Source organism: Simochromis diagramma, unplaced genomic scaffold, assembly GCF_900408965.1.
Source record: "Simochromis diagramma unplaced genomic scaffold, fSimDia1.1 OVJJ01000501.1, whole genome shotgun sequence".
Classification (NCBI taxonomy): domain Eukaryota; kingdom Metazoa; phylum Chordata; class Actinopteri; order Cichliformes; family Cichlidae; genus Simochromis; species Simochromis diagramma.
This window is the reverse complement of record NW_024387320.1, coordinates 6,122,578-6,146,412: the sequence shown is the minus strand read 5'-3', so window position 1 is coordinate 6,146,412 and position 23,835 is coordinate 6,122,578. Positions and strand designations below refer to the sequence as shown.

Here is a 23,835-nt window from a genome sequence, read left to right as displayed (position 1 = left end):
AAGTTTTGGAAAATTCACAATGCTCTCTTGCTAAGAATGACCGCTGATCAAAAATATGAAACTGTAGAGGAATAACACTGGCAAACAGGTAGCCCTGCTCATTTCAACAGCAAATAAATCTCACAAAACAGAAAAACAGAAAACACTTCACTGGTTTATACATTTCTGCAAAACCATATTTGATAACACTTTAAAAAAAATAACTTAGTTACTAAACATCAAGTGAGAAACAAATCTGGACAAGCTGATGGTGATTTCCCTAATATTCTTCTCACTCAGGACTACGTAATATAGCAGTAATACAGTTGGATGGTGCCGTATAAGTAAAATGCTGGATTATAATTAGTTTTCTTGGTGAACTCTAATCAATGTAATAACAGTAAGTACACATTTATTACAGGAAATGTCAACTTTATAGACTCAAGTGTATTTATTTATTTATTGCCTCAGGTAGTGAAGCATCATAGTAAGTAGTTACTCAGTAGATTGATCTGAAGGTCAAAGTGATAATAATGCTATATATAGCTATTTGAAACTGTGTTTCTTACTGCCATTGCTTGTATTGACAGCATATAGGAAATGAAATGATCTATGGGGATTCTAAATATCACATTATTTCATTATGACTTTACTATGTACATTACATTAGAGTATTATTTGCCTTTGGAAAACAAAATAAACTCGTGATGAAAAACGTTTTTTCACTTTAAGCAAAATTAAACAAATGATCCATATATCCTATGTCAACATGAATAAAAAATAATTATACTCAAAATTACGTCACGTATAATGATATAACAACAGCCCGCATTTTGCACTTGTTTTTACTGCGCTACAAGCTTCTTAAAGTACCTTTAAGACAACAAAACAAAACCAATATATACAAAATGCAATACTATACCCTTAAAAGTAAATACTACCCAGAGAGGGTAGTGCATGTTGTTGTTTTTGTTTTTTTAAATAAATCTATTAATGATTTTATGAGCTTTAGGCGTCCTTTAAACTGTCTTTGATAACCTGAAATGTTTTTTTTTAATTGTGTTTTTAGACACGCTAAGGGACTGCTCATGCTATAATACATTCAATCTTTGTCTGCCCACTCATTCCTCCTACACAGGAAGGAGTACACAGTATACTTCTACACAGAAGTTGTGCAGCCAAATTTGCTGCACAGGTATGCAGGCCTCTAAAGGTTCTCATCTATAGCACATATATCATGTTGCCTAGCAACCATCTACCAAATGACCCATGGCACCTTATTGAAACATTGCATTATTTTAACTTCACAACAGTAAAATCAAATTCTGCAAAATTAAATTATGCACGATAATTTTGTGACGTCATCGTGTTACATAGCAAACGCTTAACATTGAGGTAAAGTCACAGACCAAACAATACTGTAACATGTACTAGTCAAATTTAATAGACAGCCAGGTATCAAATGTGGTTTTAACTTTGGAAGTAAGCAAACACACAGTGCATATCTTTAAATTGTCAGTGTTGATGTAATTTTTAGCTTTTCCTGCCTTTTTAAATAACATCACATAGATTGCATTAAGTGGACATACATTCACTTATTTGCCAAACCATGTGTGCTGAAATTGTACCAACAGCGTTAACCTAGGCTGCTATGCATTTTAATGCACTTCTAGCTCCAAAGGGCTCTGCATGTGTCAATGAGCAACAAGAGCATGAGCATATGTAGGTGTGTGTACGTGGCTCTGCTTCTTAGCACAAAATGGGTTTTCTATTGCTGATCTGCTCATGCTCAATTACCCAAAGTCTCCTGGGGCTTAGAGAAGGTAAACACACATCAGCTGGATCTGATTTATTTTTCTGTCCCACAGCAGCTTAGAATTAAGACGTGCATGCTCTGTTTTTCTCAGCGCACTGGGCCTACACAGAAATATGCTTAATATTGTAACAATCACTTACTCACACGTGTGATTATGATTGTAATAGTTGCTTTGTCAGTTGCAGAATTTCACAGAGATAAAACATCTTAAGTAGCCATCCAAACCAGGCACTGAATTCCCAAGATCAAATATTCATAATCATCAGACAGTAATGCTACCGGTGCTTATGCTGCTAAGTTTAGAAAAGTCCTAGTTCTATGACAGATTAGACAGTGCTTGTGCCTTTGTAACCATGCCAAGGCCCTACATTCCCTGAAGCCTAAATTCTTCTGCCATCCCTGCCAACCTTCCTTCCTTCCTCTCAGTGCCTTCCTTCGCACTTTCCTTTGTTACCCGGCAGGTATCAGGGCAATGTGTGCACTTCACCTCCTCTGGTTCTTATGCATGGGTTATTGGTGTACTTGATTCTTATGAGCAGACTGCAGATTTAGAGCTTGGACCCCTGTTAGATCCTCTCTGAAATCAGACATGGGGATAGTGTAATATCCTTAGTGACACATGTGACAACTGTGTGGCCTTGACTGAAATAAAAGGCCAATGAGGAGAGAACAGAGGAGGATTAGGTTATTAAAATGACAAATTCCCCCATAATCTTTATTTTTTATGACTTTCTAATATTTATCTGCTTTATTTATTCATTCATGTTTTAAAATCTACTTACATGTACTTTTATAACAGCTCACTGCCTTAGCAAACATCAGTGCTAATAAAAGTTTCAATAAAAAAACATTTGGATTTATACGCTCTAAGTTTGCTGAATTCTCATTATGAGTTCCTGGCATATTTCCTCTTTCTGTCATCTCCTCATGTGGGAATTATATTTGTTTTAAACTTTATAGCATATAACCACATCTGGTGCTGAGCTTTACCATATACTTAACTAAAAGGAGTTTCTTGTGCATATCAATGCACATTTTCCAGAGTAAAACAGTAGCAATGCACCAAGTTTTCTGAGTGGCTACTTGAGGCTGACTACAAATCCCCATAGACGTTCATGCTAAAATGCAGAAATAAACATGTTTATATTGCAAAAAATGGTTTGGGCCTGCAAAACTAATTTGCCTGTTTGTGACAACCATACAAGAGTTAATAACACTCACTTAAATTGCACTAATGTTTTAAACTGTGCATTATTTGAGGGTTTACAGGTTAAGTGTTTTTCAAGCCTCCTGTTTTCGTGTTTAACAAATCACTGTGTATAGCAGATGCTGCATGCATGCCAAGCTAGCTGTGGAGCTGAAATAGCTAGCTCCCAGCATATAGCTATTTCATATATGAAATAGCCTCCTGGAAACACCAAAAATGGAATTTTTGCCATTTAAAGTCTCTCTCATCATCAAAGGATGCAATTTTGTCACGTGACAAATGTGAAATTTTGAGAACCGCAGTCCACGATGTTCTTGAGGAAAAATCTCTGCACCATTGTGTGGAATTTATCAGCCCTTTCTACAACTTCTTCAAGTTGTGCCTCCTCCCAGGGGATCTGTCTTTGAACACATCATGGGTGATGTTTGCTAGTTTTGGGGAGGAAAACTAAAGGTGTGCCTGCTGTTCAGTAGCTCCAGTTGTAGTCTTTGATGATAAAACTTGCTGCAATACAAAAATCCTGAGTAAATCAATGCAGTAAAGGTTCAAAGCGTTCGATGGAGGCCCGTCTTTTACAAAACGTTGCTTGTGGTGAAGAGCTGGATTCACAGATGGGCTCTTTCCCATTTCTCTTTGTGAAGTGTGTAAAACGAGTATTTATCAAAACCATCTTATGCAGTATACCACTCCTGCAGACACTCTGTTGATATAGTTTAAAAAAAAAGGCTCATATATTCACAGTCAGTGAGGAGCTGCTGCATATACTGGTCATGTGGCCTTCTGACTAAGCGGTGGGAATCGTCCAATCTTCCATAAGCCACAACCATTTGCTTTGAGTTAAGGCATGTGGGTTCAAGGGTTAGTCCCCTGGCATAATGACTCATGCACATTTAATAGGTGGGTTACAGCAAAGGGGATCGCCCCAAAATGCTTCACAGAAACAGCAATGGCAAAAAAAGTGAAACCTCAGTAGAATAGGAGGAGCTTCAAGTATCCAACCTCCTCTCTTCTCCTCTCTCTTGCCCATCTGTCCTCTTCCTCTTCTTTCCAAGCTGTCCTGTGTGATTGTTTGCCTTCTGAGCGTCGCTGTCTGCCAGACAGGACCGTAACATCAATGTTAGGAAACGTTCTTTCTCTGGTGTAAGGCTGCAATGACAACGTCTGCCATGTTTCACTCTGATCTCTCCATCAGTGTGAATAAGCGTATTGCGGCGCTTCTTCAGATTGTCACTCACTCCTCTGGGGAGACGCTCACACACTGCTCCTTATTATCTTGGCAGGGATGGACGCCTTCAAATGGAAATGTCGCAGATGTAGATGCACAGGCCTTCACGCGCCAGCACTTATACATACTGTATGTCTTGCGTTGGCGCATGTCATATACACACAAACAGCAGCCTGCAGAGATATAGACATCAGTGTGTGGAGATATATAAATGTGTAGGTATGCATGCATTTACTCTCTCTCTCCTCACATATATCCCATCACTTCAGAGCGCAGTACACTGGCTTAGATCTTTTTCCAGGGGAATGACATAACTCTGTCTGTAACCACCGTGTGGCCAACCCTAAACCCTACCCTAAACCTAAGGCCAGCCTTATTACAATGTTTGTCAAAAAAGATAATTATTTAAATTATGGGGACGTAAAGCAATCGTGCAAAATCATTGCGTTACATTTGCTGACATGCCTTGTGGCCAAACATATAATATGTTTTGCTTTTGTTTATACATGTCTCTATGTGTGTATGTCTTAAGGAAGAGATGACAGCTGAGGGCAGAGTCTGATACTTTGTGTCTGTTCAGTTGAATTTCATTGAGCGTGTGCAACTAGTTTGTAGAGGCTGTGTTTGTGCATTCCTGTGCGCGCGAGCTGACCTGTAGTGCAGCCGTGTGGCTCTAGCTGACTACCTCTGTTAGATCCCTCTGTCTTTAGTGTCACATCAAAACATCTCATTATCTCCTCCTCTGTCATTGCTATTCAAACTGTTCTTTTTTCTTTCTTTCTTTCTTTCTTTCTTTTTTTGCTATTAACCACCTCTGTCTTCACCACTATTTATGCGCTCAATCTCAGTGTCACGCTACGGTTCTCACTCTGCTGGCTCTGTCGTCAGCTGCTGAGACAGTGTTGGGTAACAATTTCTCCAGTTCTCATTTTGAAATCTTTATTTAAATAACAGATGTCTCATCAGGCTTTGGATGGGGGATCTAAGCGGCACGCTTGGCCAATGAATCCTTTCATAAGTTGACAAACCTCAGAATTATGTGGCTTTAATACTCTTCATTGCCCCTTCAGCTGCCTCTCAGGCATGGCGAGGTGCATGGTGTTGTGCAGCGTCCTGATCAAGATAGGTCTGCACACTGCTCCAAGGATGGAGGCACAGATTTAATTGTTGAATTAAGGTTAAATCGCAAATGGCAGTTTGGGAGGTGACGTAACTTTAAAAACATCAAAGCACAAAAACCAGAATGTAAAACTCTGTGTTGGAATATTTGGCTGTTCATATCAACGTACTTTTGATGGGTAAGAATTATTTGGTTATTAATAGAAAATAGAAGCATTTCTAATGAGTCAGCTGTGCTGTACAAGTACCCGGATGTGCCGCATTCGTCTGTTGCTGGAGGCAGTCTCTCTAATCATTTGTTTTTGATTTACAGATGGTGATATGTAAAGTCTGGACAGTGCGTTTTTGAAACCGAGTTCGCACACAAGTAATGCAGGGTGCGCTAACTGTAGTCCAGGCCATGGCCTCTTAATTACAGTACAAGTCAAACAGGAAATAAGAATTACTTGAAACAGGAAATTCATATTACTGTGTGTGCCTGGTTGTGTCAGCAGTGATCAGTCTCTCCTCATTAGTGTGCTATTTCACCTCATTGAAACACATACACACACACACCGCACCTGTGGGCTGTGGTCCCCAGGTGTCCGGAGAATGGATCACTTTCTTTATGCCTCATTTAAGCTAACAGCTGTATTTAAGAGGAAGTCCATATAGCAGGGACTTCCTGTTGAAGGATGTGTGGGGGTTGGAGTACAAATTCACATACCTGAATGTCGTACTTTACAACATACATGAAAATATCTATCTGTATCTATCTTTCTGACTGTAAGCATGCATTATTTATGCAGTCAACATCCAGGTTTTATAATTGCCTGCTTTTTTCTTTCCACTTACACCTTTTTTGATGACGGTTGAAGGGTGACACGCTCTCCTCCTCCACTTCTCTCTGCGCGTAGGACGGATGCCTTCTCCTCCCTTCTCCCCACATATGAAAGAGTAGTGTGGTTGAGCACGGGGAAGGTGATAACCCTTTTGTTTAGTCTGAGCTCCATCACAGACTCTGTCAAGCCCAACAGACAAGCAGACAGAGCCGTGACAGGCCCACTAATCTGACAGCTCCTCCACATCACAAAGCCATCACATCAAAGTGGCGGGAGAGAGGTACTGGCGGTGAGAGATTGACGCCACTTCTTTGCTCTGCCATTTTCCCTGGTATCTTCATAGCGCCTCTGACATGCCGCGCACCAGGAACCTTCAGAGGAAGTATCCACTTGGCAAAGGGGGGAACCTGAGTTGAGGGACTCCCCTCTGGCTGAGTGGTGAGTGTGGGTAACCTTTCTGAGAGATGTGTGTGGGATACACTGAGAGTACATGACAGGCTGTTTAAAGGGATTTGTGTTTGTGTGTTTGTGTTGTCGATGGGGTAGGGCGGTTTTAAAGAAGTGTGGGCGCGGGGCGTGTGGCAGCATGGCGTTTCTCTGTATGCAGCTTCCAGGATGAAAGGAAGCATATTATAATTTTTTTTATGACTGGTTTAATAATGGTCATCATATCCAGTATTGCTGTGCAACAATTTATGCTTAACCAATACTCGGAAAACTTTTCTTAAACCAGTTTCAGTGTGCAGTATGTAGAATTTCTCACTCTAGAACTCAGTTTGATCTTAAGTGGGCTGGACTAGTGACACTCCCCTTTCTGTCACTGTAAGGAAGTTTTAATGACACATTTAATCCCTGAGATAGTTTTATGTAAGGTAAAACAGCACAAATTCAACAGGACGTCTCAGATTTTGTACCTGCATTGTGTAGGGTGTTGTGATTTGGCACTATATAAATAAAACTGAATCAAACTGAACTGATCAGACCAACTGTTTGGGCTTAAATTGTACGAAATAAATATATACGATTACAGAATCCTGTCACTCAAATTCCCAGAATTTCCTGTAATAATAGAACTGAACATTTTTGTTAATTCACTGAAAATGTTGTTGTTGTTGTTGTTGTTGTTACTATAGAAAATTAATTTCTATAGTAGATGGTTAAAAAAGGGATTAAAAGTCCAAAATTTAAGCCCTTCTTTTTCAAAGCGCTCCAGTGGACCAGATTGGAGTCTTTGTCAGGCCAATTCTGGCCCTCAGGCCTTGTGTTTGACACCCCTGCTCTAGAATAAGTCACTGTTGGCTGCTCCAGATCCTTTGCAGTGCTGGTTTTGTGCTCACCTGCTCTCTAGTTGTCACTCTCTCATTGGTGGCAGTGATATGTGGCAAGCATGAGTTCACTATCCCCACGTGCTGTTTTGTTGGCCCATGGACTGAACCAGGAAACTGTTCAGAAGCAGTAACGTCAATCAGGTAATGTGCTCATTACAGTTTTTTTTCAGTTGCTTTGACACATTTCTCGCAACACTTTTGAAGTCCTTTGCTCTAAAGATGTAAAAAAAAAGTTATATAGCAAAACACTATAGTTAACCTGAAAAAGGGCGTAACTCACCCAAAACCTTTAATTCATTTTTCAAAATGAAGTTTTTGTGTCAATGAATAAGTCGCCGTCACCAAAATGACAAGTTCCTTTCACAGCGTGTAAACCAGGGCAGCCAAAATGTTTAGATATTTTGCCTGAATGATAGTGGACTCTAAAATTGTGTTTCTCTTCTGGTGACAACAGAATGCTGCTTGGTTACAAAGTGAATACACTCGTGCGCTGATTTTAAGAGCAAAACGTTTTTACCTTGTGCTTTTGCAAAACATCAGAAAAGCACGAATGTTTGCAAATTATGAGAAGGAGATTTTTTTTCGTCATATAGGAACTTAAATAGGAACAATACTAAAAATATACACAGCACTGCACAGCAAAATTATGTTCAATGTCACTATCAAAAAACTAATACTGTAGAAACAAAGCGGAGGTCTACTATGTGCAGCCCTGGGGGCTTGGTAGATTTTGACTGCCAATTAGATTGACTGTTCTGTATGTAATGACTGACACAGTGAAATATTAACAATGTGGGAAAGTAAAACTATTGAATTATTCTATTATGACCAGAAAGTCATAGATTGTAGACAGTTGTACATCATTTGCCTCATCGGCCTAACAAATTTGCAAATGCTAACAAAGAATGAAGAATGCTCTTTCCTATGTAAAGAATGAACAAACAGTTTTAGTGGGCTTTCAACAGTTATTTGTGGATTTTTAGAACTCAAAACTGTTTGTGATTCGTTTTACTCTGATACACAGTAGAAGACTTTATACAAGTATACTTACACTATATGAACAAAAGTATTGGGCCGCTGATGCATTACACCCACAGGAAGCTCCATGAAGCTCGTGGTGCACAGTATGTGTTCTGCTTTTGCACTCCATCACTTGGTGGCCTCGCTGTTTGCGCGGTCTGCCACTTTGTGGCTGAGTCGCTGTAGTTCCTAAATGCTGAGGTCGTTGAGCTATTTAGAGTGACCCATTCTTTCACTTATGCTTGCAAAGACAGCGCTGACTGCATGGCTATGTGTATGATTTTTTTTACACTTGTGTCAGTGGGACCGAACACCTGAATTCAAAGATTAAGAGGTGTTGCCCAATACTACATAGTGCACTCGAGTACAGTTGTGTTGTTTTAGATCAGCTTGTGACTTTTGCACTTGTTATGAATAATTATTACATTTTACGATGCTGCCTTGCTAACTGTTACATTTTGCTGTTGCGTCTCACCTGACATTTTATTTGTTGGTCAGACGTTTTTACAATGAAGACATAACTTTAACATATAGAAATACCAAAAATGCCACAACATCAATGTGTGACTAAAAGTTGAGATGGCAAGTAATGAAGTATAAATACTAAGCTAAATTTTGAGGTATCTATACTTTACTGACATATTTTACTAATGTTCCATACATTTTAATACAGATATCTGTACATTAAACTACTTACATTTTCAAAAAAAGTTATTATTTCCCATTACTGCACACCTTCAGACATCAAACTGATTGGAAGAGGCAAAAATAAATAATTTATGCATCATTTATAGTGCTGTTCTCAGGGGTTAAAGTGGGCCAGAATGATCTGGACTGTATGTTTGGTGCAGACATCTGTACATTGCGGTTGTGTTACTTCTGCATCTTGCACAGTTTTTGTGCTAGTAACGATGCGGCTGCTGAATTTCCCAGGGAGAGAAAAGGTAAATGACTGCTTCAGCTGGATGAAACTGGAATTTTAAAGCTTACGTATAATGTAATCAGATATTGGATCTATACATGATGTGCTGAAGTCAATTTTTTTAATATTGTGAAATTAAAGTATACTAACTTTTCAAGGTTCAAAAATTCAAAGGTTGCATTAATGGGCAGTTTAGATTACACTGGCTGGTTTGCAGCTCTGTGGTAAAGTTTATAGTAATGCACTTTATTGGATTGGTGCAGAGTGGCTGCGGTGTATGTGTGTCTGCGCTAACACATATGCACTTAAAACTGCAAAAGTCTGGGAACAAAAGTACCCACATTAGGGACATAAACATGTTTTAAGAGTTCAGTTTTTGGGGGGGTTGTGTCAAATTAAATGTTCTCATTGCCAGAATATGGAAATGTCTTCATCTAAACAGTCCCAAAAATGATATGCCAGTTCTTCCAACTATTGTTAGACTTGTTATTTGACTCTGTGTCAAAGAGTGGGGTCACACACCACTTATGTGGGTCACATGTGATCTTCCTCATCCAGATGGTTTGCCAGATGCAGCGCTGCCAATGGTCTGACAGAGCACACACCCTACCTGCATACAAAAACAATTGGTTTTAAAATAGAGCAGCATTCATAAAAAACACGAATGAAGCTGTGCTCAAAGCATTCTTATATATTCAGGAGTCAGAACACCTCACGGAGTGTTTGTCAAAGGTTTCCTACTTAATGTTAAGTAATAGAGTTAATGTATATGTGAGTTCTGGGACTGCAATGAGGTAATGGTCTTGCAGCGCTCTGAAGTGCCCCGAGTCCATCTAATAATGTAAAACAACATTAATTTGAGAGAGCTGCTTCATCTGTGCATGTTAATCAATAAACTCATTACCTCCTGTGCTTAGTGAAGGATTCCCTCATGTCTGCTCACTGATGTAGACAGAAAAAAAGAAAGGGAGAGGAAGCGAGATGGAGATGAGGGGAGAGGGAGAGGTGGAGAGAGAGGTTGATTATAATTACAGATTTTAGCAGCCTGTGCCGAAGCATAACCTGCTCATTACAGTGAGTGAGTGAAAGTAAGTCTGTGTGTGTGTGTGTGTGTGTGTGTGTCGGCCTCACACTTTCAACGCAGCCCTATAGCCACAGAGCTTCCCCAGTTTCTCCTTCTGCAGAAAGCCAAGAACAACCGACACAAGTGGCCCATTTAGAATATAAACACACAAAAAACCTGTTATTTCAATTGACCTTCGTCACATCAAGCTGTCAATGATCTCAGCTCTGTACTCTTCGTCGTTTTCTCCTGCTCTTTCTCCGAGGCGGACTGCATGGTAATGAACATTCGGTTCAGAATAGGTGAGAGCAAGAAAGGAGGAAATGATATGCCAGGGCATTTAGCCCAGCAGTGTTTCTGGTGTAGGTGAGACAGCCAGCAGCGTTTATGGAAATGGACAGAGCTGAGGGAGGCTCAATGGCTGCTGCTATGTTTTCCCCCCAAACTCCCAACTGCGGGGATTTAGAGAATATTCTGACAGCTTTGGTATTACTTTGTTAAAGGTGTAAGCAAACTTTCATTTTGCGCCTGATTTGGGCTTTCTTTTCTCATTAAATGCAGGCAATTGCTTGCGTTTGCTTAGTTCTAAAATACGATGCGGGCACAGCTGCAGAGTCTGAATCTTCTGTCACGCTTGTGGATCTGAGCGCCTGAGCTCGCACGTGCGCGCTTGTCTCTGTTGCAGATTCTCAGCGATTGTTGATTATTATATTTGTCAATGCTGTGGTGTGTCTTACAGGAATCCCTGGCCTGCTGCTGGCTTGTGATTATGAGATGAGAGGTGTTTATGATTGACTGAGCCCATCCGCTGTCACTGTACACATCCAGTAGCATTACTCCCGAAGCACTCATTTATCCACGCATGTTATATAAGAGATTGAAACCAGTAATTATGATTAAACAATCTCATCCTCCTGCATTCTATCACAACTGACTCGAGCTCCGGTGTCCGGCTTTATTTCACAATGACATGCGTAACACTGAGTCATTTGGACATGTGCCTTCACTCTAAATGTTCTCCTCGGGACAGGTAGAGCCATTGAAGTGTTGTCGGCAGAGGCAGCCTTCTGCGAGATTAGGTGATTAGAAAATGTAACGTCACAATCAGTTTTTACGGTAAGAAACAACGTTGTGTAAAGCCTGCACGGAGAAAGAGTCATTCATTTTAAACTCTTTGCTTTTTGTTTACCACTGTCAGCAAGTGAATAAAAGCCAAGGTAAATGGAGGTAATTGAATTTATATGTGCATATCAACTCACTTTGAGGTTTAAATGGCGCTCGGTAGTCTCATTCCAAATCCATTAATATTCTGTTTAATACAGCTAAATGCTGCTAACTGTTTTTAACACTAGGAGACAGTCTCTGGGCTGTCTCTGTTTGTGCTGCCAGCACATCCACAACATCAAGTCGATGGATAGGGAGGCCATAAATGACTGTGACAGCCAGTTTACAGTCAGTTTAGAAGCTTCTACTTTTCCATAAAGCCGCATTACGTCTGCAAACAGCAGCATCCCCGTTCACTCAACAGTCCTGTTCAGTTTAGCTCAGCTCTGGAAAACAAATTAGGGTTATACAAACAAAAAAAAAGTTTGATTAAATATGATTAGCTCATAGATTGTGATGCGTTGCTCTAGATGTAGCAACCTAAAACTACATAAATACTTTCAGCAAAACCTGTAATGGCTAATGAATCCATAAATAAGCATTCTGACTGTTCAGAGGGAGTTATTTTGATAAATACTGATTTAAACAATGCTATTACTGATGGAATTGTATTTAAACCTAATTAACATTTTCATGTGAACATTGGTTGGACTGTGTAATGTAACAGGGATGCTTATTGTAACAAACCCACAGAGAACCATCACACACAGTGGTGTTTCTAGCATCTTTCAGGACACTGTTTTGGTTCATAGTTGCTGCTTTTATCAGAGAGCAAAACAGCAGCACAAGTGTAGTGAAACACACTAACTATAAATGCTCTGTATCTTGTGGATTTCTAAACAACTGTTTGGTGAAATTGTTGCAACATCAGTCAAATTTAAAGGCCCAAACATGTTCTGGACTGCCTTTTCTCTCAGTCATTTCCCCCGCACTGGATCTGTGGCTCAGCCTAGGAATCCGCCCCACGGTTTGAGAACCGCTGCTTGTAGGTGATGTTGACCTTGAAGTTCAGCCTCAAAGTCTGACTACTATAATGCTTACTTAAAGTAGACTTTAAAATGCCAGACTTTGACCTGTATGCATGGCATATTTATTACGCCGTGCATTTCTTTACTGAATGTTAAGTATGTAAATGTCCAGATCCTTTTTGTGGAGTCTGGCTGATAGTGACCGGGCAATAATTATCAGTGACTAAGGATGAAAGCTGTTGTGACTAGTTAGGATCTGAATGTTCTCCTTATTACTGAGCAAACTATTTAGTGCCTGCTTAGTATTTAGCGTTTTATAAGTCCATGCCCTTCATTTTACAGTAATTCCCATCATCTTCAGTGTAATGCATCGATGTCTGATATATATGACTAATATATTATAGCAGACCATGCCAACATGTCAAGCCTTCACCTCTGCACTCTATTGGAAGACGCTCACCTAGAAGACTTTATAAGAATAAGGAATAAGAACATTTTGAAAAATAAAATACATAAATAAGCAAATAGATTGCTTATTGTCAAGCTCTCTAAAGCATCAGGCACATACAAAAAAAATATAAAATACACGCATACTAAAAGCAGGAGCATGAGACAGGAAAATATTTAATATAGTGTGGCTATTGTTCTATAGAAATAAAAACAGACTGAACAACACAGTCTGATTAACAGTCTAGTTTCAGTTTTTAGTCCATTCAGTCCAGGCAACATTATAAATAATCTACAAAAGTGCTGTGTCAACATTTTCTATTTGTATAAACATATAATTATCGTCCGTTCATACTGGCATTCACTGCTAATGTTTTACCAGTTCCCATCATCCACTGTCTGAGCATTGCTATGGTGAAGGCTAGGGACACGTTTTTCTGATCAACGATAAAAACGTTGTCATTCACTTCCTGCCTGAATGACGGGACAAGATAAAGAACAAAAAGCTTACAGTAAATGTTCATGTTTATGTTGTATGTGGAAGACTTTCACTCCTTTTGCTTTTGTCGTTTTAATACTATTTTTAACAACTGAATGAAGGTAAAATGGAAAATGGCCCGATAAAACAGATGAAACAAACAATAGCTATTAGAGAGGAGAAAAAATGTCGATATGAGTGCCTATGTATATCGGATACATTGGGTAGCCATTTCACATTGTGACAGGGTATAAAATGGAATTAATTCGAGCATATTGCCTAATGTGCTTCAGTTACTACAGTTCATACATTCCAGTATAATCTGTCCAATTCCCAACTTACTGTAAATCCATTGCGATTTTGCCTGTTTTGCTCAACTTCATCCAGAATTGTCCCATTTCAGTTCTGCTCATACAGTGTAAGCAATGCTTTTATGAACCTCTCCATTCAGCCCAGCTTCCAGCGGTGAGGTCATTATCACCAACACGAGTACAACGTGTCATTAGTTTTTCACAAACACACACACATGTTCACACAAGGCTTCGGTTAAACCTCAACGAGTGAGGCGTTTATTAGCGCGATGTTTCGCTGCGCTGAAATTAGACTACGCAGAAAACTTTTGCCGAAGTAGCGAGGAAAATGCTCCATCCTTGCCGGTGTTTTATATTTACTCCGGGGCCGGTTCAGTGGTTTCTGGGCAGAGGGAGCTGGCACTGTGGGGACATCTGGACACAAGAGGGGAGCGTCCATACAGGCAAACTACAGGGACAGCCGTGCCAGAGAAACAGGCCTCCAGATCTGACGCCAGTGTTATGTTAATTTGATTTGTTAATTCAGTGGCCCTGTTTGAGGGAAATCTGCCACCAACACCTGCCACCGCTTCCAAAGGCAAGGACGCAGATCCGCTGTGACACTGGCTTCATTAAATAAACAAACCAGGTCCCCCATAACAGCATTTGGTGGAAGGCACCATCAATTCTTATACATTTAGATCACAGGAATTAGAGATGACACTGAGAAGCTACATCCCACTGTTTCACAGATGCACGGGGTGAAGCGGCATGTGACTAAATGTATCTCTGTGTGCTGCGTCTATGTCTTTCTCTGGCTTTTCCCCCTTTGTGTGTGCCATGTTGTTTGCGAACGAGAACGTGAAAGGGTTCGCCAAGTGTATTTTCATTCTGTCTCCCAGCCTCTCCGCCAGAAAAGATGGCGACTGATGTATTTTTCAGACGTAGTTCCACAATCAAAGAGGCTCTTGTGGCCTTTCTGATGCGTCATGTAAATTTTATAAAGTGTGCAGCGGAGGAGAGTCAGAGAGCAACTGCAGCTCTGGAAAGCCTAATGTCTGTTTGCCTTTAACTCTGACGAGCTGTCTTTGCTCCTGTCTATCTTACTTCCCCTCCACTTACTCTCTCCTCTGTGGATCAAGGCCGGTCAAGGAGCATCTCACCACAGGGCCCGATGTCAGACAGAATGTGTGGACGTGTGTGGATGTCAAAGCTCAACTGGCTCTCAGAAATAGAGGGAGCGAGGTGAGGGGAGACATCAAGGCACAGAGCTTTCTACAAGCACACAACCTAATGTTGGATTTGCATAATGGAAGAATGTCATACTGCATGTGAAATATGTGTTTTAGCCCGTGTCACCATGTTTGCATGTTTCATCTCAGTAACGGTCTTGGACAGGAAATCCAGGCCCTCACATATTTTCCTCAGCTGCATTTCTGGCAGGTCTTCGGCCTACTGTGTGCTTTTCTAATGATTCAATTGGCTGAATGAGCATATGCTCTCCGCTGCATCATAAACCTCAATTAGATGTCTTGTAATGTGATTTGAGTGTGTGTGCTCGAGTGTGTATGGTTTAAGAGAGAGACAAGAAAAGATGCTGTTTAGTCATTTAAAATGTGCTCATGTATATTTCAAAACAAAAAAGTTGCCATCTGAAATAATCTGGTTAAAATCATTATCCGTGTATGTATATATGCTTGAAGTCTACCCTGCTACTGAGAAATGTTGATCTGGTTTGTCAGACTGCGATCGTTTGGGTTGCCAAGGTGCCGTTGTATTTCATTTTCTACCATTCACGCCAAGTGGGAACTTCAAGGGCTAAAAATAAAGCCAGTGCTAAAGTGCAAATAACTGACGCTCCCCTAATGACCACTCGAGGCTGGCACAGACTGTATATGAAAGGTGGAAAAAGCCACCATGATGTCACAATGTTGTGATTGCTTTGCAAAGTCCACTTGAAAAGCTTCATGCTTAGTGTTCTCGTTGTCAGTCTTCTGATTGAAAGACATTCATTGGCAAATGGTTTGCTCATCTCTAGTCAATAGTCAGTGTGGTTTATCTTCATTTCTGACTCTATTCAGGACTGTAAATTACAAACTGAGCTTCAAATTTTGTTTCCCATGACTTTGAACTAGAGACAGCACCCCGAGGACTGCTCAGGAAAGCTGTCCTCAACTGAGGATTGCTTTTCTGTAGACTTTTATGGAGCTCATAGACAGTTTAATAGATTGCCGTAGATACTGAGATGTCACCCACTGGTTTCTGACGACCCATTTTAAAGGCTCGAGATGAGTTTTTCCACTGTTGCCATCTTGGTCACAAAAGGAATGTATCTGAAGAGGAGAGGTGGGTCTGACTGTAAAAACATATACTCATTGGCTAATTATTTGTGATTGACAGCTCATTAGCCAATGAGCATATGGTTTCATACCGCAGATATTACACCATTGTAAAACATGGTATAAACAAGATTTATAGAACCATAAACTCAACAGGAAAGTGTTTGCAGATGTTAGGTCAAAAAGCCATTCTTCCATAGCTCTCTTCATAGGGCTGGAAGTCTTTTTCACAACCACAGCTATCACCATCTGGTGGCCTTCACATGAAGGTTTATGGCACTTTCACATTGGTTTTCGTGATTCATCCCCTGCTGGTCATGAAAAGTAGGGTTATGACACTGCATTTCTTTCTCTTTTCAGACGCCGAAGTTATGCCCATCTTTTATATACAGTATATGCAGAAGAAGCTAATCAGATCCCATAGACTCCAAAATTTTTATTGTAGAAAAAAATCTTAATGTGGGCTGGAATTTAAAAAAAAACTGTTGTGCTCCTGCTTTCCCCCTACTTAACAATTGGGAGTGTTGCCTTTTTAAACTGTTTTAGGAGTGGAAGTTAGCCATGTTGCTGCATTGACTGATAGGTCCATGAGACGTGGACACAGGCTGCTGTAGTGCAGTGAGAGCTAGGTGCCACCTTGGCAGGTCTGAGTCACTGAGCTGGACCAGTACACTGTGTTTGTGGTGTTGGTACCTTGGTGAAAGTTGCTACACATTTATTTGCTTAACAGACAGTCTGAGAAGTCTGTGCTTCAGTTTATTTATTTTTTTGTTACCGCGCACTAATTAGCAGGTACCTTTGCAATGCTATCATACGTATGTATCACCTAGCTAACAAACCATGCTAGCAATAGCCTGGCACTCAGCATATGCACCACCATTAGCTCAGCTGTGGTTTAAATAAGAAGAAAAATACATATTTTAGCGTAAATGAGGGATCATAACCTCTCAGCATATAAATGAGGGCATTGTGCAAAGCAGAAAGTATTGTTTGAACGTGGTCATGCTTGTGCCCACAGTATCACAAGAGGGCGTAATCATCCATTTGTTTCTCCAGTCTTGAACAGTCTAAACAGGAACTTAAGCATGTTGGGAAACAAGGCTTTTTGCATGTGTGTGGTTAAAAATAGAGGTGAAATTTTTAGATGACCTAAACTTATTCTTCATACCAGTATCAGGTAACTTTCAGTAGAATTTTCTTGGGAAAAATCCCCCCCAATACTCCGTTCTGCCAGCAAATCTATCACAGCTGTGGTTGGCACTGTCAGCTTCAAGGAGGCTTTACCTTCCAGTTTACCCGGTTAAAGTGAAAATCAACAGTTCATAGCTGCACCACCTCATGCTCTCAGCTGCCACGTCTCCCTGCCTGCCTGGGATGTTTACTGCTAAATATTGATAGACATCTGGAGCACCATTCATCCACCATCAATCTTTGGCGTTCCAGTGAAGTAGGCCCAGCCCTCTCCTCAGCGTGTCGCACACGTGCAGACGTGCATACAGACAGACGCACATGTACATGAACGCACCTGGTGTTTGGCATCGGCGCAATGCAGGGCCTTGGCAAGAAAATCGAGCCCCTTGAAGATTGGCTGCTGTCTCAAAGGCACAGTGTTTTGGCAAATAAGTTTTATTGTGATTGGATGAATATGCCTTTGCCTGACAGCTGTATTAATACAGATTCTACAAAATATTCATAAGCACAGGTGGTTATAAGACCGTGTAGCTCCCTGCCTAACTAAACTCGGCCCGTGCTTCGCAAACATTGTTATGAGAGCAAGGCGATTGATTTGGATACGGCTCTTGTTTCTTTGCTAGTCCTTACAAAACAAACCGGTGTTTCAGGCCTGTGCCATTGAAGTGGCATTGTTTGTGTTTGCTTTCTAGAGCGCTGGTAGGGGGAAAGACCTGATGTTGGAGGGAAAGGCAAATTTCAGGATAAACTGTCGAAATGCATCAGCGGGATTGACAGAGTTTGAGCAGCTCTGTTTTCGCCACAAGCCTCTTCACGTTAGAGAGAGATACTTGTACAGGGTCAGATTGGAAACATGTGTTGTGTGAGCACCATGGAGAGAATGATCCTCCATCTTATTAGTGGGGAACTTGCAGTACACTACACTGGGGTTTACTAGACACACAAAAGAAAGAGATACAGGAGGAAAAAAAACAAGGCTCTTTTGTCTTTTCTTAATTATTCATGCCCGGGAGGGATGCTCTCTCTCCTTTGTTTCTGTCAGCTGACACATGTACAGGTACGATGGTGCAGGCTGTGTGCATATTTGTGTTACTCTCTGTGTTTTTTGTAACTGTCGAGATGTGCCAGTTAAATGCATGAACATCTCTTTGTCTGTGTGTTTGTGCGTGTCTTATGTGCACATGGGCGACACGGAGCCGGTCCAGCCACATTGGAAGCAGCAGCTTTTCTCCACAGTCCAAATCAAAGTGAGGAAGGAAGCACAATGATGAGCCCAGCAGTTTGAGCTGATGGGCTCTTTAAATCCACCACAGACGACGGCAGCTCTGTGACGACCCTGCCCCACGCTCTAATCGCTTCAAATGAAGTCATGAAGGAAATGCAGCACAGCCAGCCTGAGCTCTCCTGTTTCGCAAGGTGCAGCAGCACTTGTTTGTGCAGAATGTCTGGCAATTAAAAATAATTGGGAAGCAGGTTTGCCCGCGAATCTTCCAAGAGTGCCAGTTATGATCTAATGAAGCTTCATTAGGCATGCTGAAAGCTGAGAGCGCCGTATGACAACGGCAATTAGCCAGGATCATAGGCAAAAAATAATCATTAAAAAATACCTCGGCCAAGATTAGCTTTTCACTTAATGACCAATTCATTAGCTAATTGATTTCTTATTAGTTACAGGCAGAGACGACTGTTTGGGGTACTGGTGCTGGTAATTAACAGCATTTACGCCATTAGTCAATTGCCTAATTTTCCAGGAAAACAACTTTAGAGGGGAGCATAGCTGGAGGCTTAGGGCCATTTGCTTTTTGCTCCTCTGCTGTGTTATCTCTTTAATATGGAGAGGGGAATTGTCTTTCAGCTCAGGGGTTGTTAACAGGCACTAATACCTACTGATTACCCAGTCATATCATGTGACCAAGTGTTTGGTGTCTGAATCCATCTGAGATTGGATAGATAGATGAGAGGATCTGAGGTAGGGAGCGAGAAATCAGAGAGGTGATGTAATTAAAAGGAAAACGATCAGGAAATGCGCTACAAGTTTGTCACATTTTAGATTTCACTTGACACTTTTTAGCGTATCACATCTGCGCTGCTTGCACCTGCAGATTACAGGTATTCCAAAGGAAATTAGGGGGGAATTAGATTAATTATTGCTCTCAGCTGGTGAGGTCTTCTGAGGGGTCTTCTTCCTTCCATCAGCCCTGAGTTAAAGCAGATGAAGATGGATGGATGAGTAGTGACAGGTGCTCCCTGCCTACAGCAGCTCACCGAGCTTTCAACTGGCAGCTTATAATGACTGTCTGGAGAGGATATAAACCATTTTACTAACATATGGAACAATATTGAAAATAAAATCTAAAATGGAGCTGCATACCAATGTTTTCACAGATTAGCCAATTACTCCTGCTCTGCCGTCTTAGATTTCCCTGAGTCGGAGTGCATCATGTTGTGACCTTATTGACCGTTTGCAAAGTTGCGCTGTGCCCGTGATCCTCACAGTACCATACATATGACATTTTGCCTGCTTCTGCTAAAAGGAAATTGCGCTTTTTTAAAATTGCTGTCTGTCTCATTCCTCCTTGTCCACCTGCACCTGACTGCATTTAGTTTAGACAGCTCACCTTGCAGGGCTAAAAATTCCTTTTTCCTCACCAGCGGCACCACTTGTCTGCGTGTCCAGCAGATGCCCAAAATGTCAACGCTGAGGCTCGCCAGGATAAGTCAAAAATACTACACGCCAGTCTTAGCTGCTGCAAGTGTCTATATGTCATCTAAAGATGTCAAACAATATTTGAGATGTACAAAAAAGCAGATTCCGGTTTGATTGTAGTTGCTGCGAGTTCTGGCCTCTGTCTCTTTGGAGCGGAGATGATGGATTTAAAAGGATGAGGATGATGGACATGTCTGATAGAAGCGAGGCAGTGATTTGGCCCATCAAAGCCTGCCTTCAGCCAACATACAGCCTGCGGCATGCCGGATCAGTCTAACACTGAACACGCTTGTGCCCTTCTTCTAAACGGGCCATTTGGCATTGTGCAGCTAGTTTTAGTGTTCAACTGTAGGTGGTTAACCGGGGATTTATGTCTTTATGTGTACATGCATACCCCTGTCAGAAAGGAAGCTCAGAGTATATGTACGTGAAACTGAACAACCTCTACTTACAGTCCTTATAAGTAGAGGGCACTCGTGTTTGATCACATGCTACCCTTTAGAGAGAAAAACAGGCTACTTCCTCTTCATGTGTCACATCCTAATCTCTGGCATCTGTTCTTCATTCGTGTCTTCTCCCCCGCTCTACCTCTCTGTTTTCCCGGGTAGACCTCTTCTCTGTGTTTTCCTCACCTTGTTTTCTTATCTCTAAATCTCCCCTCAAATCCACCAGCGACCCTTCTGTCTCTCCGCCGTCTCCTCTGTCTGTGTCAGGTCTTTGGCTCTGTTAATTAATTCTAATGAAGTCATCTATCAAGGACTCTTCTTTCCTCAGCACCACAACATAAATCACCCCGTGTAAAAGATGCTATCCCTCTTTCTCCTTCTCTTTTGCTCCCTGCACTACAAGCAGAAAAGAACTCTCTCTCTCTGCAGACCAAGCTTTAATTGTGTGATTGAGAAAGTGTAGCATCACTCCATTAAAGCCAGTCTGCCTCAAATGGCTTCTCTCCGGCTGACACCAGAGGGACCTCTTATAGCCTGCTGTGGTGAGACACGCACATACACACACAAAGCAAGCGACTTAAAACAGACACTTATTGTAAATGGGCCTCATTGGTCTCTGAAGACGTTGTTAACATGTCTGTGGGATGGTCCCCCTGCCAAGAGGGAACTTGATCCATCTCCACATTTACAAAATTAATTTTTATTACAAGCTGTGACTGACTAACACTGCCCAAATTGGGATTTATTTGCTCCCACCACACACAATAGTAATTTCAAATGGACAGCACTGAAAGAACTGACTGCTGCGTTGGTAGTTGTTACATATTTTCTTTCTTCTTCTTCTTTTCTACTGAACGAACAATAAAAATTACAACATTTTCTTCTTATCGTCTCAGGTCACTGCACTGTGTCCCCTCCAAAGACGCTGATGCAAACCCGATGTAAGAAAATGCACACGGAAAGCCCAGACATGTCTAAATAATGTATAAATGATACATCTTGTTAGCCTTGACTCACAGGTTCAGTTGTGTTCTTGTGCACCAAATGATCAATGTCCTCCTATTATCCTCATGCACTCTTTCCAGTTCCATTCCCAATTCTCCCCGCCTCTCCCCGGGTCTTTCATGTTGCCCTCTGGGAGCAAAACAAAACATGGTTTTCTACTGCAAATAAGGAGCTAAAACACCATGTGATCAGTCATGAATTATTTGAACGCTATTGATTTGTATAAATTGTTGCATTTCCCCAGAGCCTTTGACCATAAGGATAACCGCATCTCTATAGGTACTGCATAGAGGAAAAATGGTCTTTTTATACCTATAAAGAAAGAAGTCAGTTTTAAGAAGCTGGCAGTAATTAAAGAGTAGATTCAAGAGTAAACAAGCTTGTAAGCGAGCAAGAAATATGTGTTTGATTTTCAAGCATTGTCAGTGGATTACTGTGTTTTCCCTGCAAATCTGTGCTGTATTTAAGGGTATAATATCAATTTCATGCCTTTTTTTCCCTTCCCCACTAAACTAGAGGCCTCAGTGCCCTTTGGGTAGATAGCTGTTAGAGAATACACAAGGAAAAATAACAATCCGAAAAGGAGAACCAACATATTCCCAAAACATCCCACTTGAGTATGAGCTAATCTTTAGCACATTGTGGTATTTTCATGTTGAATTTTTTTTTCTTTTTCTATTTTTTTTTTTTTTTTTGCCCCGAAAGCCTCATTTAGATGGCAGACAAGGCTTTTGAACACAGAACAGCCTGTAGTCTCTGTGGACTGCTGCAGCACTGCAAAAGGACCTAAATGAAGGCACCAGACAATGTAACAACCGTGAGATCCCGGCACTCGCAGACAGGCCAGAGAAGTCTAATAAACACACACACACAATCACTGTCATTAACACGACTGTGAGTTCAAATCTTCTTTGTCCTCACAGGACACGTTTAAATTTCTCGTATTGGGGAAGAATCCAATTTTCTGTTTCTGTGCAGGATCGCATCTATACAGCAGCTCTGCATTGTTGAATCAGATTGAAGTAAACCACCTTATTGAATTTTTTCCTTTTTTGCTGTTACTCTGTCCCTGTAGAACCAGATGATGATATTTGGAGTTAAGTGCATTTCTACAAAAAAAGGCTTTATGTTCATGGAAATTATATTAGAAGCCAGAGGTGTAGTAGTTGCTTTTTAAGTTAAAATTTTTAAAAGTCACTGTATCGTCTTGGGACAATCACAGCTGTCACATATCGTGGCTTTACTGGAGCGGTGTGCGAAGAAAAGAGGATGGACGCATGTTAACACACAGCTTTTATCGTCTTTCTTTCTGTTTTTCAATCTCACTGTTACGCACAAATATACAAGTAAGCAACAAAATAATATAAGTCCTTTTGTTCAGTTTAGGCAGTTGAAATATTTCATAAATGACTCTTCTCATGAGTGAAAACATTTTTGGCAAACTTACAGGACGTGAGATTTGCATTTAGGCTCTACCCCCCCTTCACACACGAGGGATTAGTTTGGCAGAGGCAGCAGGTTGAAGCAGTGCTGTGGCATTTTGCTGGAGGTGAGACTTGTGTCCAGGCAGACACTGCTCTGACCCTCTCAGTATTCCCTACTCCTCCTCTGTCAAAAGTGAGTATTGACAGCCCAGAGGGATTAGACTCCTCACACATGCTTCACAGAGCTCCAAAGCGGTTCACTTCTAATATTTAAACGATGACCAGATGTGTAAATTTGAACTGTGATCAATGGGGGCAACACAATCCTGTTTTGCTCATTGCTTCGCATTGCTACGGTATTTCCCCACCTTATCACCCTCTCTTCCAGCCCCTTTCTCTTCCTCTCTGTCTCTCTGTCTCTGCTCTGCACCAGCCAGCACAGACTCATTTAAGTCTGCTGATGTCTTGATAATGTTCCAAAGCCTTCACATGCAGGTAGAGAAGGAATTCCTCAGCTCCCTGATCAGGACATTATTAGATTTATAGACAGTGTTAATTTATAATAGCAACACTGACGTGTATACAAATGTCATTAAAATGAAAATAGTAATAAAATGTGATCATATTATTGTTGTGGGATAAATAGCTAATGATCAAATGTAAATGCAAATGTATATACAAAGTGGCATTAATAACATCAAATAAAATAAAACGTTATTCTTATACATGTATGCTTTAGAAAAAAGAAATACAAAAAAGTACAAATTTTAAATTAATTAAATAAAATAAATAATTAAATTACTGTGTAATAATAATAATAATAATAATAATAATAATAATAATAATAATAATAATTTTTTATCTTATACTCTGCCA

At 40.8% G+C, this 23,835-nt stretch overlaps 1 long non-coding RNA gene across 1 annotated transcript; it reads left to right on the top strand.

The window, feature by feature from the left end:
• Positions 1 to 7,303: 7,303 nt before the first annotated feature.
• On the top strand, positions 7,304 to 23,589 carry LOC120717652. The gene is made up of 3 exons (XR_005692243.1): positions 7,304 to 21,072; positions 21,427 to 21,471; positions 22,241 to 23,589. It is a non-coding gene; the product is annotated as an uncharacterized LOC120717652 (long non-coding RNA).
• Positions 23,590 to 23,835: the final 246 nt, after the last annotated feature.